The 18,989-nt window shown below is 46.7% G+C and overlaps 1 protein-coding gene across 4 annotated transcripts in view; it reads right to left on the reverse strand.

Moving 5' to 3' along the window:
• para (sodium voltage-gated channel paralytic) overlaps positions 1-17,095 on the reverse strand; it is a 239,893-nt gene extending 222,798 nt beyond the window's left edge. For all 4 annotated transcript variants that reach the window (XM_075680914.1, XM_075680915.1, XM_075680912.1 and 1 more), the window contains exon 1: positions 16,460-17,095. The gene's annotated coding sequence lies outside the window, so the exon portion shown is untranslated. The remainder of the gene's footprint in view (positions 1-16,459) is intronic.
• Between the last annotated feature and the right edge of the window lie 1,894 nt (positions 17,096-18,989).

Raw genomic sequence — 18,989 nt, forward strand, 5'->3', positions numbered from 1 at the left:
ATCTCTAAAATGTTGCCCACGTTTGCAATCGGCTATGACTACGTGAATGGACTACCGACCAAAGCTGGCCGACTGAATGAATAGCGCATAAGATGACGTCACGAAGACGCAGCGCATCGAAACGGCGGTATCGTTGACTCATCGAGACGATACATGCTGCGCCGCGTCGCGTAAGTGCGCCTTTATGCACGAGCGTGGCACGAAAGAAGCATCGCTGACCTTCACAGTGTGAGAGACGTTGCGCCATGGCACGGGGTTGATTGCAGCGACCTTTGAGTCTGGAGCATAATGTGTGGCTCTAGCGTGGCCATGGATAATCGCTTTGCATTTTTATAAATACACTAAAACCGTGGCCGACATCCCGGCTGGTTTCGGAAAGCACAGGCGGGCGCATTTTTCTAACTGTAACGTATTTCAGATGTGTTTTTGGAGCAGCATAGCAAGAGGTAGGCGCGTTTCCTTCATTCTACGTGATATGAAAAGGGATTTCATTCCAGTGGAAATGCGTACCACGCGCTTAACACTCATGCCACCAAACCAGATAGAATACATTTCGGCAGAGATTACAGTGCCAATGGATGCACTGGCGCAGGGAGACGACGTGCCAGAATACGCCGGTAACGTGCTGTATATGGTTGCCACTCAAATGTCCTGGAAAAGCTTCGTAGTTTCTATGTAGCTCTTGATATGATTTATCGACACCGAAAGTTATCTGCCTTTAGGGCCGTGCGTTGTGGCTGCAAACCAACCTGCGGTTTAGAGCGCAGCTCTCAGGCGCCCGTTCCTGCGTTGAGCGTCGGCGTCCCTCGACGTCCCTCGGCGTCGTACCTCGCCGTAACCGAGCGAACGAGCACAGCGAAGGATGAAAGAGCGAATGCGGAGCGCAACGGGAGAGGAAACACGACGATAGGGAAGAGAGTGCGAAGAGGAAAGCGGAGGAGGAGGGTGTGGTGAAAGAGCGAGAAGAAAAGTGTCGTGCGTCAGAGATGTGTTCTGCCGCGATGATTGCTGCGAGATGGCGCCAGAGTAGCTCGCGTCGTCTGTTCACCGATCACGCCATCCATAAGGCATGCGGCGAGCGCATCTACCAATGCCACATATGGAAACAAAGCGCTGCATGAGCAGAAGTCCTTCTGCGGCGGCTGCTGTGAATCACGCTCACGCGTCATTCACGCGCTGTCTCTTGCAATCTCCCGATTAGCGAGGTAGTCGCGCCACATTTCGTTTCGTTTGCAACGTGCCGCACGAGACAGATTGTCCGCGGCAGCTAATATATCGCGAAATGAAAACATGTGTAGAGCTGCGCCGAAATTTCTCATTAAGGAGTATCGTAATCGTCGGTAAATTTTTTAAACAGTGCTTGCATCGAAGTGTTTTGGTGGTGCCTCGTGGTTACCGAAATAAAATACAATGTGAACTTCTCATCAAGTAATAGCTGTGGCCTGTGTGACTATTTATGTAGTTTAGTTCGCCTTGCGTATCAAGTTTTCATGTTGCACATAGTGCCCACTAAAGGATTTGATTTCTTTTTGCTGTAGAGCATACATTTCGTGTGGTATCTAAGAGATCAGCGTTCGATAGCAATGTATTTACAATGGTAGAAAACGGTAGCGAAATCCTTGTTCTCCAGGGACTGTTGGGCCCATGATGAGGCCGGTTGTGGCCATGCTGTTCGTTCAGCTAACATCACCTAGATTCATGAAGCGAAATCATACTTCTGTGGTTGTTCCTTTTGCAGTGCTTTTTAGATTCGAGCCCAACCGGCAGGAGGTTCTACTATGTGGGCACGCGTAGTAGCCCTTCAGTGATGCTGATATAAACAGATACAATTAGTCTCCTTTAAAAGGCTTGCTATTTTAGCTTAAGTTAACTGCATTTGAGGCCTGTTCTCTACAGAATAAGAATACGAGAAAGACAACTATAACAGAAGTAAGATATTGCGCTTATCCAAATCAATACGAAATGGCCTGCTCCTCTGACGCATGTTTAAGCCGCACACAGAAATTTTTATTTCGTGCTAACAATTACAAACGGTAGCATAACAAGCCAAAACTTAAAGCGTTTCGGGAGAACGATTGTTTACGTCATCGTTAACACGGACTTACAGACACATAAAAATGTGCTTCACGGGTCCAGCCACGAAATTGTTAATAAGCGTAGAAGTTTGTGTTTTACGACGGGCTTCACGTCGGAATGCGGCTACACTCGATCACTCACTCACTATATAATGTGAAGAACTGTAGCTGTGCACTTCCATGGAGCATGTGTAGTAATGAGCCATAAATGAGAAGAGAGATAAGTCATAAGGGAAAGGTATGGAGGCTAACCGGGCTGAGCCCGGTAGGTTTATACCTGAACGGAACACTCCCTATACAAGCCATTCGAATCCTGGGTCGCACACTACAATGGACCCATGGTATCGTCTGGTGCCCCGGGCACGAAAGCCTGCGGGGCAACGAAGAGGCGGACTGTGCAGCTCGAGGTCTCACTAGCCGAGCGGCAGACCCCACCGTTCTTCAGCCCCCGACAGACCGACGAGCGACCCACGAGTTATTACCGACAGGTCAACAAATACTACAGGACCAACGGCTCGGAAGAACGCAATACGCTCCCCCACACAAAGCTCTCAATAAACTCCAGGCAAGGGACTGGCGCCGCCTGCAAACTAACACATACCCACACTTGTCTCGTCTACACGCAATCTACCCAGACAGTTATACGTCCCGAACATGTCCCTGGTGTAGCAACCACACAGCGACACTCGCGCACATAACACACGATTGCACCGACCGTCCGGGCGACGCAATTTCGCCACGAGTCACAACACACACACTCACTACGTGGTCTTGGGAGGCGAGACTCTCCGAACTGGACCTGGGAAGCCAACTGGCGACCCTCGACCAGGCCCGGCGAGCCGCTATCGCCAGTGGAGCCCTGTCAGAGGGAACCACCCAGGAATAAACCGCGCAACGGTTTCTGCAATAATAAAGTTTCTCCTCCTCCTACCCTGCGCTGGGGAAGCGGGAAATGGTACTCAAAGAGGAGAAGGAAGAAAGAAGGTCACAGTATCCACTGTTACGTACACAAGAGTGCACCACTGAGTCAGTTACAAGCGGTCATACAGGTTGGTGCATATCAAGAAAAGCACCAGCGCCTTTGTGTTCTTGCACATAGCAGGCAGACGAGGCCGCGGGCCCAAGATCTTCTCCTCCGTGAAAGGACGGTCGTCTAAGAGCTCCAAAGCTGTACGAAGGGCACTTCTCTCGTCTTCGTATGTAGGGCAGCCACACTGGATATGTTTCGTCGTTTCTTCGACACCACATCTGTTGCAATTGGGAGTGTCCGCCGTTCCAATTAGGAATGAGTAGGCGTTTGTGAAAGAAAGAGCTGCTCGCAAGCGGCACAGTAACGTTTTTTTTCCCGTCGGTTATAAGTAGGTGAAAGTTGCAATGTCATATGCGGGTCCATCGTATATAGGCGCCGGTTGGTGAACTCCGGTGTGTTCCATTTTCTTACGCTAATAATATGGGCAAGACCGCTGAGGTACCGTGCTGCATCCGTTCTAGAGAATGGTATCGTGGTGCCTTCACATAAATCATGTGCCTCGCGGGCACCTTTGTCGGCACTTTCATTGCCAGCAATGTTACAGTGCCCGGGTAGCCACTGAAATTCAGTGTCGTGGCCTCCGTCCACCGCTTGATGGTAGTGTAATCGTACCTCTGCTACCAATTGTTGATGTGCGCTGTGGCCACACAAAGGAGAAACCAGTTCTGAAAGCACAGGCCATCGCACTTTAGATGGTCGCCTCTAATGAGATACATGCTTTATTCAGAAGGCAGCAAACGCATCCGCTCGTGCGACCATAACGACACTGGAAAAGACCAAGAAACATATCTTACAAAACCAGTTTTGAAACGAGTTTAAACACCCTCGCAGCAAGCAGGCATTGTGGTTCAGTGATAACCGCTGTTTTATTTGCATTTCCGCGAAGTGAAATGGGATTGTCATTCAGTTGCTAAACAAGACAAAAAAAAAAAGAACAATAGACCGGTTGTTGAGAAACGCGAAAGTGGCGACTGCCGCTTGCTTAGAAGGTATTGATAGCAATACTATGTTTCCCAGGCGAGCGCAGGAAAAGTATTATCTAGTCGAAAATTTCACAACAGGACTTCAGAGGCTTTGACGACTGTTCTTTCCCATCCTAGCGCACTTAATAAATCATCATCATCATCATCATGATCATCATGATCATCATGATCATCATCATCATCATCATCAAAAAGAACTACAACAACCACATGGAACTGGCGAAGACGACACAACGACCCCCGTTTACGAAACAGTCGGCGCTAAGCATTGCATTATTTGCGTAAAGTCAAAAGGATGCGTCAAGAAAAATTAGTAAGTATCCTTGGCAATATGTTTCGACAGTCACAATTATAATGGACACTATTACACGTAAATAAAAACAACAACAATAAAATTAATGAACCGATGCTTATCTCACCGGTGCAAGTTTACCAGGTCCAGAGAAATCAACATATTGAGGACGCTGTATTAACGGGATGACTCCAAATAAATGTCAACCGTTAGAGCTATATTAAATAAAACAGCATAAGCGTTACAAGCGTGAGGCATGGGAGTGCTTTGCTGAATAGGAGTCGAGATTCAACTGAACGCTGAGCTCGCATTTCTATAGTTTAGGTCCTAGCAATATTACGGTTTACTAGTTACCCTAATCGAAGGAGGGGGCATTTACTGGCACAACATTATAGAAGCAAGGTACTTTAAATTGTATTATACTCGAACATCTTTTACACCATTCGTGAGGCTCTATACGTGACACTTTTTTGGATCCGCGAAATCATTAAGCCACAGAAACGTTCAGATGTTTGACGTCTGACCCTTCAGTTATACACTATAAGCCACTTGTGTGCAAAAATAAAAATAAAAATAAATAATAAACAATCGAATTTCGGCATACATAAATGTTTATGCTGTTTTGTGAAACGAATGTAGAGGCGAACGAAGGCTTACAAAGAGAACTTTATTATTGAAGACCACTAAATACTCTCAGGGAGCCGAGATGTATTACGCTTAACATAAAACAAATATACGCATAATGATTTTAACAGATCAATGCTTCATTAAACACAGTATCCTTAAGTGAGGCACTAACTAGCAGTACGATATGGCAGCACTATACGGCAGTACACAGATGGCAGCACGATATGTACGACGCCTTGCTAAAATTTGCATGCGAGAAGTACTTGTTTCCTTTATTTACAGACAGACAGACAGACAGACAGACAGACAGACAGACAGACAGACAGACAGACAGACAGACAGACAGACAGACAGACAGACAGACAGACAGACAGACAGACAGACAGACTGACTGACTGACTGACTGACTGACTGACTGACTGACTGACTGACTGACTAACTAACTAACTAACTAACTAACTAACTAACTAACTAACTAACTAACTAACTAACTAACTAACTAACTAACTAACTAACTAACTAACTAACTAACTAACTAACTAACTAACTAACTAACTAACTAACTAAATAACTAACTAACTAACTAATTAACTAACTAACTAACTAGTTAGCTAACTAACTAGCAAACAAACAAACTTGCAATTGTATTTGCTGGGTGGTAAACAATTAGGCACGGCCGGGAAATAAAGCTTGTCTTCCCATAACTTAAATGAAGGCTGTACCGGCGCTTTATAATGGCACTGCACCACTGACCGCTAGTTACTCTGCTACGCATATGCTATACTGATTTCAACAGTCAATTGCGCCAGCGCTTCGCTTGACATCTCATATAAAATCTATCAAAAACTCCGCAGACTCTGATCAGAGGTTTTGGTATTGCGATTACATATTTAAGTCTGAGGATACAATGATAACCGAACAACTTTTATAAAGAAATCGTTGTCACAATTAGTAGGTAATCTGGCAAAAAGAACAAGAAACAAACACAAGACAAACATAAAAACCGAACTGTTTCTTAATATCTTATTGCGAAGCTGATATACATATCTTGAATAACCGAATAAACAACTTCTGTGGAAAAGTTCTGTGGAAATCGGGAAGAGTTGTTTTATAAAAGACTAAAGACACGACGGCGCACAGATCGAAACACAACAAAGCAGCCGCCTACCAAATATTTAAATTCACTCTTTCACACATGCTCTTTGCCAGTGTCCGGTGTACAGTGGGCAGAGACAATCGCTTTTTGTCGTGCTGAACCAGTTCGAAGACCAGCCTCTGTCTGAAGAAATAAACTTGAAACATTTACGCATCTTAACATCGCATCAGAAGGCCGTGCAAGCGCAGTAGCACTTACAGTATCGACCGGCCTGCGTGAACGCCTGGGATTGGAACGCCTTTTTTACCTTCTTTTTCTTTTTCTCTTCTTTTTCATCTTTCTTTTTGTTAATTTCTCCCCTCTCGCTCTTTGTCTTCTTTACAACCCCTATATCCCCCACCCGAGTACAGGGTAGCAAACCGTAAACTCGCCTTTGGTACCTCTTTGTCTTTCCTTTCTCGTGTGGATGACGCTGCCCGATCGGCCCACGATGGTGCCCAGATTATACCCATACCACTGTCAAGAACAGATGCAACCACAAGTCTTCGTCCCTTGCACGTGAGCTTACGCAAATTCTCTGCAACAGCAGTGAATTCACGAACGCACGTCTTTACAGATGGGATCCACATTTGCAACTGCGTCTTTCACCAGGGTTACCACGAGCGGAAGCAACACTTCTGGGCTGCCTGTGGCTGAGCGTGGCATTCACGAACTCCTATTCCTTCTGCATTGAAATGGCCGACAACCCTAGTTGCGACACCTGCAGCTACGAGGAGACGATCGTGCATCTCCTCCGTGACTGTTCCCGTTACAATGTGCCAAGAAAAGTGCTCGTGACCGCGATCGAAAAACTGGACAATCGCCTCTTCACAGAAGAGGAAGTTCTAGGACACTGGTCCAGACGGTTTTCAGCACTCAAGGCCTGAAGGGCTTTGCTGAAGTTTTCAAGGGCTTCTGAATTGTGCGACCGCCTCTCACTGTTGTAGCGCGCGGCATCGCGTTACTGTGTGAATTTTTCTCGTTTTTATGTTTCTCTTATTTCTTCTCTCATTCCCTTTCCCCCTTTCTCCAGCACGCGTTAGCTAGCCGGTACTTACACTGGCTAACCTCCCTGCCTTTCCTTCCCTTTTCTCTCTCTCTCTCTCTCTCTTTTCTATTTCAGAATTTCTTATTAAGCAGCGCCAGCTTCGTTACCATGGTGATTTATTACAGCGAAGCTGTCTATTGCTAGGATTCCGGGATTTTGTTTCACGTCCTTGACGTCCACAGAAAACCCACTGGGCCGATGCCAGCGACAGTGCAGGGCCAGGAGCAATGGCTCATACCTCCGTAAGGATGAGGTGGGAAGCGAACGTACAGTACAGCTTTCGTTTCAATACGAAACACGCAAATAAAAACAGCCGTCGGAGAGGTTAGGCCTTTCTGTCCTGAATTGGGAGCGGCCCGCTACGTGCTAGTGCACGTTCCGATGGACCTCAATAAAGTTTTCCATTTCATTCCATTCCATTCTATACAAACAACATTATTAACGACGAGGCGCGCGCACTTCCGCGTTGATCAACGTACGTTGCCGCCAATCCCTCGCCGGTTGTCGTTGTCAAAGACTTCAACGTAGACATCTCAAATCCCGAAACAAAGCAGTGGTTCACCCCCTTCATGGAAGATTTTGGCCTCGGATACTTCAACGATCCGATTCGACCAATTACGGGTCATGCACGGAGTTAACTTAGCCAGAAACATTTATTAAATAATGACGGAAAAAATCTGTTTGTATCGTAGCGAACAGTGAGCAGTAATTATCGAAGTAGTTTCAGAGTAATAAATAAAATACAGGTTTTGTAAACTGAATTGAAACATGTGTTCGTGTCATATATCACTTTGAGGAGCAATGTCCGTAATGGGCGCAGCTCATAGAATCTGTGTTTGACAAATTTAGGTGCAACATATCTACAGCTTCGCTGACCAACCATCTTCACAGGAGCCGATTGGCGGAGATTTCAGTAGTGTCTCGACCTCTACAGGCTTGTCTTGAACACTGCTTCACTATAATTAGTTCACTTAGGTTTCCTAGTAGCGAGTGTATGCTTAATTACCTGACTAAGCCAGCTGCGTGTTTTGTTCTCGTGTAGTTGTGAAGAAACACATACTAAATAAGACATAACGGCAGAATAAATCTACACCGAAGTTGAAATACCAAGGTTTGAGTTCTAAGCTGCGGCATGGATTGCGTGGGTTTTGACTTCTCGGCCGAAAGGGAGAGAGCAATAATTGAAATACGTTTCTCTCTCTCTGGGCCAAAAGAAGATGCAACAACCAGATGGCAACGTCTCCGTCAATGTTAATAGATCCACAGTTGTGAAATATATGTTTGATATACACGTTGAGCACATGTGCCAAATAGCGCGACTAATACTTGTGTTTGTTTTCTGCAAACTAATCGTAATGACTGATGTGCGCTTTCGTAATCTGTGCTTTCCAAAAATAGTTTATACTGGCCCTACACAGTGATATCGCCAGTCATGACATAAAAATGATTGACAAATTCTATTGTTTGTTTGTTTATTGGTTGGTTGGTTTGTGATGCGAACAAAGTAAAGTTATTGCTAAGGTATGCTTGGACTTGTGTCAGCACTTCAGATAGGCACCCTTTCTCTGTACAAAATGTGCTTCAAACCTGGTCGTGCCCTAAGAAACAAAGATAATTTTTCGAAGCACTACTTAGTTTTTTTTCGCGGGCAATGACTTCATTCTTTGCGAACAATGATTTATGCAGATACCTGATTTTTTATATGTTCTCATGAATTGTTCGTGCTTTCGTTGTTCTTGTGCGCTCATGATCTATTCCTTCCTTTTTTCCCTTAGTTTCCTTCGTGACCATTGGTCTTACCTTTTTAGCGCTTTCATAAAACATAATGCAAAAAAGTTGTGCAGGAGCTAGCAAGGTGGACCAAGTTTATGAAAGGGGAATATTATCTACAAAAACTGAAATTTCGGCGAGTTTGTAAGAATTAGTACTTGACCTAAAGCGCAAAAAAACGAGGACACAAGAAGGAAGACCACACAGGATGTTTAGTTCGAAGTAGCGATCACACTGCCTGGTCTTCCTTCCTGTGTACTCGCTTTTTTTTGCGCTTTAAGTAAAGTGGGAACATTATCATCAAACCAAGAGTAACATGAAACCAGAAAGGAAGCCCATACGGGTTTATCACAAACAAAGCTATGCAGTTGAAGAAAGGTTCTTCTTTGTTCAGGTATCGTACCCATGACCACCGCCTTTCTGGCGTGGTCGCTGAGAAGCACGTGTGGGTTTTCTTTTATTGCGGTAGCAATTATATGGCGACTCTAGGTGCACTCTTGCCGCCGCCGTAGGCATCGAAATGGCCGTGACGTTCCCCATAAAGACCAAGGGCGATAACACCGTCGCCTCGCGTCGAATGCAGCATGTGCGAGAACATGCGAGGGTGAGCCGACGATCGTGCCTCAATCTCGCGCGCGCAAGGGAGAAAAGCGCGGAGGAAGTGCGCCGTCTTCCGTCGCTCGCAAGGAACCGGTGGGAGGGGAAGTAAGCAGGACGTTGCACTTCGCCAGTAACTGCGTACGGCGCGAGCTCGCGCGGTTACGTGGGCTTTATGTTGAAAGCGATCTGCTTTGGGGTCCGTTTTTCCGTTGTGTCGGCTCTCGAAAGAGAAATGGCAACGCAGTTGACGCCGTCATGGGCAGATTGGGCAGCTGCGTCCACCCGATCATTGCGATGTATGCCACAGTGACTGGGAAACCACTGATATATCGGGTCCTTCGTCAACTATGCGATGGTGGACTTCACTGATCTCTTCAACGAGCTGCTCATGTGAACCATGACGCAGTGCTAAAAGTTCATTTGTGTTTATAGCAGCCCAAGACTAAGGAACCACGGCGGGTAAACTGCCACTTTGTAGATTTGTGCTCTTGGGGGGACGGCGCTATTGCTATTCCCTCTTATTTCTCTCCTGTTCCAGTTATACATGAAATACCGTGAAAAAATTGAAGTAGAGTACTTTCCATTTCCCATGTTATATTCAGCAGAACTAAAGAAATAATAGATGACAATAACATAAGTAATCAAATGAAAGAATGGCAGTGAAACTAAGTAACGATGAAGCCCTTACGGATTTTGTATAGATTTGTTTGCACAGTATTTCGCAATTGTTACAGCATTGAATTTGTTGTCATATTTCTTAGCTGACATGTTGAGATAGCCTGCCCCCTTTTCTGCGAGCGAAAATTCCTCGTTTCACGGCCAATACAGAAGAAGCAGCGGAAGAAGAGGCTGGGTGGTCGGTGGTGGCCGCTCCGCGAGCGGTCCGCTGCGAAAGCTTTCCAAGATCAATTGTTCCGAGCTCATGGCGTATTGATTGGCCCCTCGACTTCCCCTCGATACGGCGTGTTGACGTCTGAAACGCGCGGTCTCATTGTGCGGCGCGTCGGGACGTCGGATGTGACTAGCGCGTCTTTGAGCGAAGAGGACCCCGCCTCCAGCCGAGACGTCCACAGTGCCGCTGTCGGTATGCGACGCAGTATGCCGCGGCGCGGCCGCTCATACTCGTAGATACGCTCTTACTTCTTTTACTTCTGTTGGACGCCCGGTCCGTGTTGATGGCGCAGGTTTCAATAAATTTGAGCGTTTTCTCACTGTTGCGCGGGCCAGCAAGTGTTATGGAACTACATTAATGCTATAAAGAATCAGCTTCTCTCGTGTCACCGCTTTATCCTTTCAGAAGATTTGGCGCTGTAGAGACTGCAACGCATTTGTTGTCAACAATTGCAATTTCATAACGGTAAATCAATTTCGACTGTTCTTGCTTTAACCGATACGTCTCGACAATATCCTTGATGTCTAAAAGACGCGTCAGAAAAATAGACTTGTCCTCTGCAAACATGTCTGCACAACAGCTTTGATTTTAAGAGACGTGTTGATGACGGTTTTTTGGTTTCTTCAGACGCGTCTGCGCGACACCTTGGTGTTTTACGGACGCATCTTGACAACAGCTTCGATATTTATTGACTGGAATCGGACGGCTTGGACAGCAAAATTGCACTGCACGGGCATCGGAAGCGCTTTGTGGCCGGGCCGAATAGGTAGCAACGGGTACCTTCCCACTGCTGCACTGTGCGACCATTGTATCGTGTTTACACGGGCAGTCGCGCCAGGCACTCGATACGGCAATGGTGAAGGAGCGGGTGGCGAATGCAAACGCTCCTCTGCGTCCTCTCGTCGTCAGGCACCGTTGTGCAAATGGGTTGTCAGTATAGTGAAGGACGGTGGCACCAGTATATAGGCTCTCCTTATGACTGATCAAACGTGCAGCGTCTGATGACCCACCGTTAGGCTCGCCCGGTAACGGCGAGAGCATCGAGGAAAGGGTTGGTCTCGGTTATTAGCTGGACTGTTCTCATGAGGCAAAAGCTCGCCAAGGGTTTGTCGTGATATCGCGAGGTGGGTGATATCGCTGACGTTGTTCACTCGCAAGACATGCAACTGTATTGGTTCCTTGTTTTCGACATTCATGGCTCTAGAGCCTCCTTAGCTAATTCGACTTACTGTTGCGCAAAGTAAAAAAAAAATTAAAAAGAAAGAAAAGAAAGAAAAGAAAGAAAAGAAGACAAAACAGAAGAAAAAGGAAGGAGATAGAGAGAGCGCTCTTTCTGTCTCCTTATTTTTTCTTCGTGTTTTCTTCTTGTTTGCGCACACTACGTCGGATTAGCTATGCACTAACTCACACAACGTAGTACTCTGCTAAGTCTTAGACGATGCACATTGTGGCTTCACGTTGCAGTGTTATTCAATATCCGACTATCATCCCCACCGGACGATTACGCCAGGGGCTAATAGCGCGAAGCATAGTTTACTAAATGCTCACACTTGTGCCTACAGTCGTGATTGATGTCTGAATCATGTACACGTTCGGAATGGGGTGTTTCACCATATTGATTTCGTTTAAGGCTGTCTTGTTGGGCACGAAAAGATTGTCATGTATAATCCCGGCGCACCTAAAAGTAAATGTTATTTTTTTTTTCACTTTGGTAGTCTTATTTACGATGATGTCATCACTCACAATGCCTGCGTTAACCAAAGCAATATAGAATGAAGTCAAATTTTACCGAATGAAGCATTTGGGCGTTGTTAGTAAATTTCTATCAGGCTCACAACATTGTGGTCATCTCAGCAATGAAATTTCTCGAAAACGCGGGGCCGCGTCGACAAATGTTAATGAAACATCAAAGTATTTTTGTACAAGTGACTTTTACTAGAAGAAGGAAATGCGCTATAGCATGTTTGCCACTCGGGGCGCATTTGCATGCACAACAGGATTTTCTCTCATTCTTTGGACGATGGCCCTTCTTCTACAGATAAAATACCGGAACTCAACCACGCTGTTAGTGGGCGCGAAAACCTCTGAAGGTTGACTGGCCTGTGTTGTCGCCTTTGGTCACGTGCGATTTTATTCGTTGGTGTATGTGTTAACAGAACCTTCTGTTTCTCTGTCTAATCTTTCTATTAGCTTCTCATCCTTCCATTAAAGATATGTGGTACAGGAAGAGGCTCCTTTCTCTCTCCATGAAAACATAGATTCTTCCCTTTTTCAGTATTCCGTAGCAAACGAGACCTTTTTATTACCTCTAACGCTTCATATTTTATGTTTCTCTGATGAATAACATTCATTTTTTAATTAGTTACCTGAATAAATATAACACCATGACGATGTCACACAAAAACAGCGCTACCAGCTGTCAGTAGCACAAAATGTCAGTAGCACTGTAGCTTCTGAAGTGTTGAGTAACGCTGTAACCAGATTGCTTATGAGGCAGGACAGGCTGAACACGTTGAACTTCTGAAGTTTCTACATGGTCAAGTGGCAGCAGTTTCTAGTCTTTCTTTCATATCGAGTGAGAAAATTTCGCTTCATCTGCCGATTTTAATATTGAAGTGGTTCAGCTGTAATGTCATTCGTTGGACGCGATACTCGTAGTTGGCTTGAAAACATTTTCTGCCAAATTTTAAAATCCTTTCTTCTGCAATTCATATAGTAAGCTTCGGAGTTGCCCTACATCGGTGTTCCATTTATTCTCACCTGGGAGGCGAACCAAGTTCAGGGAATATTTTAAGGCGCATTCCTCATTAGGTAAAGCGCTTAAGTACAAAGGCACATACCAACAACAACAACAATAAAAATAAAAAAGGTATTAATCAACTCATAAGGACATAAACAAGACGAGTATGAAGCTTAGTGCAAGTTGCTTCTTGACGCATTGACGCCTGCGTGACGTCTATGAGGTCAGCGGTAACGTAACGCTCAGCTTACTTGCAAAGACGAACGTGCTGCAAGATATCCAGAAAGCACGAAAGCATTGCAAACGAATGACATCGTTGGGACGTTCTACGCATCTACTTTCACGCCGGAACTGGTTAGCAATAGTTGGGACTTGCCTTCTGGGAAAATAGTTTACATTACAAAATTGATATGATTACGAGAACTATCTTTAGAGAAGCAAAAATTCAATAAACCAATTACAGTATATAGTTATCGCGAACGAACATTTTCACCACACCGGCAGATTTATCGGCTTGTGATTTTCTGTATAGGTGCAAATTTATGAAAGAATGCCGTACATTATCGTCTTACGTTAACGACGCCTACTCCATCTAAATTAGTTGCAATAACAAATACAAAATAAAAGTAATTTAAGTTACGGGGTTTTACGTGGCAAAACCACTTTCTGATTATGATCCACGCCGTTGTAGAAGACTCCGGAAATTTGGACCACCTGGGGTTCTTTAACGTGTACCTAAATCTAAGTACAAGGCTGTTTTCGCATTTCGCCTTCATCGAAATGCGCCCGCCGTGGCCGGGATTTGATCCCGCGCCCTCGTGCTCAGCAGCCTAACACCATATCCACTGAGAAACTACGGCGGGTAAAATAAAGGTTATGACGTAAAGTAAGAACGCAATGTAAAAGAAACGCAAAGCTAAGTGTCAGAACACGCACACACGAAGAAAAAATAGAAAGACCAACAAAAAGAAAGCATCTTGAGTGAAAATTTAAAACAGGTAGGGGTATAGCGTACGCGCATATACACAGATGACATGTAAAATGTAATGCACATCACTCGGTGACGAGAAAATAATGCATTATGGTGGATGGACACAGAACACCACGGGAAAGCTGTTGCCTATCAAGCACATCACTGGTCTTTGTCATCTTCAAGTAAGTGTGTCCTGCAGAAATCCGTGCGGAGAAATTGCGAATAGAAAAAAAACGGCAAATGAAATAAACAATATGCATAAAGAAATAACGCTGACAGATGTTACGCATTTGTCTACCGATTAAAATAGACAAATACCCTAGTACTTTCTTTCTATTAGTCATAAATACAAGCCTCCCCTAAGCCAAATTCACTGGTTGCGAAACAACCGCTGACGCACAAGGGCGTGTCCGAGCCAGTTGCCTTGCGTCTACGCTGCAGTGAGCACATCAACGAAAAAAAAAAAAGACAAGAAACGGCTGTTCCGAGCTCCATTTCCTAAGCACACTTGAAGGCTCCGCTGCTACTTACGCGTTTTATTTGTTTGCTGGGTACTCGACACAACAGGCGTCTCAACATATAAGCACTCGTACTGTGAGAGCTTTCTTTTTTTCTGCCTTTTTTTGTCGATAAGTACACGAGCGGCAGATATATGGCGTATGTATGGTTGCTCGTAGCTGCTAACGTATCATGGTGAAAGATCAATACTAACATTAAGCAACCACACAATGTTCTCGTATCCTTTCGATGCCACAACGACAGCAGGGGGTATGATTCTAGCTTATCGACTGGCTGATTCTTTCACTCAAACAGGAGGACAGTCAATCTCGTGCGCTTTGGCAATAAGTTGCAGCTATTACGGCATAAGCAACGTCGCTTTGTTATAAATACGAGTTGCCATTGAGCAGATATACAAAATACGCCAACACATCACGGCAACGAAACCCTCAATGCAGACATTAATTAGTTCTAAATATGAAAGTATGGGCGGTTACGATATTGTAGAAGAGAATAATAAGCGCTTTTAAATATTGCACGGTAGGATTTGGGTTTTTTGTTTGAAGGTTCACGTTTCAAAACACCGATGGCCACGGCCACCGTTAATACGCCGAGACGCTCAGTGTAGATCAATGAAACAGCGGGTGGGTTTGACACTGTGACCTTTCCCTCGCATAGGCGATCTGATCTAGGCACATGCTGTCTTGCGAGGCGGCAAACTGATTGTGACGTGTCCTGATCTCAGAGTAGAACAGCCTCGAGATAATCCTATTCGAAGTGACCTCTGGCTAGGCCTCTACACCCGTACATGTACGTGTTTCCAAGAGCCATTACGTGGATACAGAGACGTACACCGCGAGTAGTGGGTGGGCACTCGTACCGCCTGCTTTCAGCACCACAACGTGCTAGTCGAAATACCGGTATTTTTCTTTTTCAAGTAATTCTATTCGCAGCCGTAAACAGCAACTCTGCTATCCAAAACAAACCCGCACTCGATTGTCCACCACTTGGTCGTTCAGGCGTCACGGTAAGCTAAACATCTCGAGACTGGGCTCAACTGCTCTATCGATCCTTTCGTATCCATTCTTGCGACTCAAAATTGGTGTCTGCAGCCGCGGCTGGACAGAGAAGCAGCTGAGGACACCGGGACCCCCGGGAAGGCACTGCGCATATTTGGACAACCGCTTAGGCCTAGTGTCGGCGCACGTCCCGTCCCGAAAGTGGGTCACCGGCATTGGCAGCGCTCTTCGCACGACCTGCTCTGCCCTTCGAGCGCAGAAAAGGCTCTCGCCAGCGCCCGACTGAGGGCGAAAGCTTTGACCGGCGCTGCGACACGGGCCGTGTAAGGACGCGTTTACATGGGCGTCTCCCGTCGGCTTATAGGTACGGAGCTCGCGGGTGCGTGTAGCCGTCGTGCGAGGTAGGTGTGTATATGTGTGCACTGGCTGTGGAAGGAATGACGCTGCACTCGGGTGTTTCTGTGCGAGACGACTGACTCGGCGGTCGCTCGCGCGTCGCCTTTCCGTGCACGCTTCTTTCTCCGGTATAGTGGTCGGATGACCGCGAGTCGCGTGCGAGAACTGTCCGGAACGGGAAACGGTCGTGGGCCGTTGGCTTTAGGCCTAGTGGCGCCCTTGCCCCTTTGCCCCCTCCCCTCTGCCCCGCGTCTCAAACAAGCCAGGTCGCGGGGCATCGGTGGCCCGAGTCCCGGCCCGCATAACAGCGTGGGGCCGTGGCTGCGGCTGGCGTCGGCTGCGGGGGCGAGAGAGGGGTTTGCCCCAAGCGGGTCGGCTCACCTTGGAGAAGTGTCTGCAGCTAGAAGCTCGTCTTGATTCCGGGCCGTGGGTGTTCCGAAGGGAAGCATCATAACGCGGCGGTGGGCGGCTCGCACAGCGCGCAGGGCTGGCCCACTAGGCTGCTGCTGCTGCACACGCCGCCGGGGCGCGGGCGCATGTTCTCGGCCGCGGGTGGGCCTTCGCCGCAGCTGCTGCAGGCCTAGCGCGGAGGGCGGGCGCCCCTAGGCCGGCTCGTTCACGCGGTGACGCACGGGGGGCAACCTCCATTTACAGAGCATCGTCCCCGGGCTGCCACCATTGGAGCGCGGACGGCGGCGGCGACACCGTTGCTGAGGAGGCTGCTGCGCCGAAGCTCCGTCGGGGACCCGCTGCTGGACCGCGCGGCAACGCTATGCCACTCTGCGGCCACACGAACCGGGATTCCTCCCAAAGAAACAAGAACTGCTCGTGCGCTGCTGTTGGTCGTCGCCTACTTCCCGGGGGCGGCGCAGTGCCACGGTCGCATCCTCGGCGCCGGCGGCGGTATATTCCGTGCGGGTTTCCTTCTTGGTTTCGGCGGCGGCCCGTTCTTGGGCGGTTCGTGACGCGAGCCCGCTGCTGCAGCTGCAGCCCTGCTTCGATCCAGGCTTGTCCTGCTGCCTGGGCGAGTCGCTGTTCCTTCGATCGGCGCCACTCCCCCCCGGGGCCGCTTGGACCTGCGGTGCCACCCCCTCTTTCCCTGGCCCCATCCTTCCCCAAAACTCGTCTCCCTCTTTTTGTGCCGGAGGCGCCATCTAGGGAACGAAGTAGGGACCGGAACTCAGACCGCTCTCGGCGTGTCTCGTTGAGGATGAGAAAGCCCGCGAGACATAGCTTTTTGTGACATTGATTCTGGAATAAAAGGGAAAGGGTGCGCAGGTTTTTGGGGTTCTTTAGGGAGGTGCCGGAAGTACAGGAACTGCGCAGACGCGAAGGAAGTGGGGATAGGGGCGCCGGTTCAGCGCAAATGTGGGTCATTCTTCGCCTCCTTTGTTTCGCCCTCGTCTTCGAGTCGTGCGCTGTCAAATGTATCGGGTATCGGGGCTGCTCTTGCTGCACGCTTGCGGGCATCGCCAGAGGTTCGCACACCGCGCGTACGTTATGTTCTAGTCGCGAGTTGCTGGGGCCCAATTTAGTAGAGCATATGCAAAAAGCAGGTCTCGTTTGCTTACACATATTACACACATATTACACACAGTAGTTACACATATTGGAGATCATCTGGAATGGGCAAAATTTTTAGACAGTGTTGGAGAGAATATAACATATTTTTAAGCCAACGTATCGCTAGCGGCGATGGACGTCAGTAACTGTGAGATAATTACTGACGACTGATAACTATCTAAACATACTTAGTTAAGCTTTCAGTTCTTTACAGAACTTCTTGCTCTTAGCTGTGTCGAAGAATTTCGACTTGGGTTGTTTCTGAACCTATTATTCGCAAATCCAATGCAGTTGACAGCAGGTTTGCGTATTGATACTATCGTATGATACTGCGTATTGAAGCTAGTATCAAGTTTCGTATCAGTGTGCATGTTTCAAGCACAGGCAGCTTCGATATGTGGAACTGCAACATAATCTGTAAACAATGGTTATATAAAGAGATAATTAGTGTACAGTGTCGACAACTAGTGGAAACTGGAGAATGAACTTTGTAGATTTTACGGACTCCAATATGAGTGTGGTTATGAAAACATTATTACGCTTCCGTTATTTGCAATAAACCTGTCGGTAAAGATTCTAAAAGCAAAATGCAAGGAGAGGAGCTTGATACTTTGTGAAACCAGGCAAATGAGCGCCAATAAGGCAATCACTTATTCTGCAACAGTCTACTGGAATGAGGCGTAGAATACTGTTACGTGTAGGTACAAACTGTATGCAGGAATAACAAGCTATGGTGTGTAATACCTTTATGTCGTCTATTGTAATGTGGCATTTTTGCTCGGCACTGTTTGATTGCATGCAAATCTCGTTCTCCACAGCTAGACATCATGAATTCTGGTGTGTAGCACATCCACGGGCAAACAGTGAATTACAATTAGTTCTTTATATAGAGAGAGTAAATTAGTCGTTAATCGTACTATGCAAATCCGGAGCATACGTTGCAATATACGTTAAACGAAGATTTATTGAACCGGATAAAGAAATCTTATGCAACTAAATGCGATGCGTACAACTCGGAGCTTATTTTAGGCCTACGCAACGTGTAATCCCATGCTATATTTATGAATATGCACATCACAGGCCACAGCTTTTTGGTGAGGCAATGTTTACGTCTATTCGTTTCACAGTTCATAAAACTATGTCCAAATGCACAGATCAGTTCATGCGAAGGCACACTTTAAATTGAGGATGCAGTGACATCACGAGGACGAAGTTCTTGCTTGATGTTCATCGAGGGAAGAATCATGAGGGGAATTGTATGGCAGAGAGAACCACGACACATATCTGAACACATTTAAGATTTCGAGATCTTTCTTGTCACAGTAGCATATGCCCATACTGTAGGATT

Source organism: Dermacentor variabilis, chromosome 2, assembly GCF_050947875.1.
Source record: "Dermacentor variabilis isolate Ectoservices chromosome 2, ASM5094787v1, whole genome shotgun sequence".
Lineage (NCBI taxonomy): Eukaryota > Metazoa > Arthropoda > Arachnida > Ixodida > Ixodidae > Dermacentor > Dermacentor variabilis.